Genomic DNA, 496 nt, shown 5'->3' on the forward strand with positions numbered 1-496 from the left:
CCCAACCATGTGCACACACACATACACAACTTCTTAGCAGACAACCAGCAGCTGTTGATCCAGCAACTGCAGCTGGAACACAGCAACCCTACACCAGCAAAAGGCACTGATGGTGGGTCAGATTTTATGGTGGCGAGCTCAAATTCAGTATCACATCGCCCAAGCCAGCTCTTCTCTCTAGCTTCAGTGAGCCTTGAGCTGCATGGTGTGGAATTGCTGCATTCCACCTGCAACATCTCATTAAGAGCAGCATCTGCAATAACACCGCACATTCCTGGTGTGATAAGCTGTACTTAGATTGGGAAAGTATTGCTTTGTGAACTGGAAGACAAACTAAACGAACTTCAGGCCAAAGGTTTTACTATCTGCTGTCCGTCCTGTTTTCCAAAACAAAGGATGGTTTATGCACGCTTTCTGTCTGGAGCAATGCTAACACATTTTCTCTTTATTTACACTGCACATGAAAGTGTCCTGCACCCCAACCTACACGCAGGCC

This window comes from Merops nubicus, unplaced genomic scaffold, assembly GCF_000691845.1.
Source record: "Merops nubicus isolate BGI_N331 unplaced genomic scaffold, ASM69184v1 scaffold5933, whole genome shotgun sequence".
NCBI classification, from domain to species: Eukaryota; Metazoa; Chordata; class Aves; order Coraciiformes; family Meropidae; genus Merops; species Merops nubicus.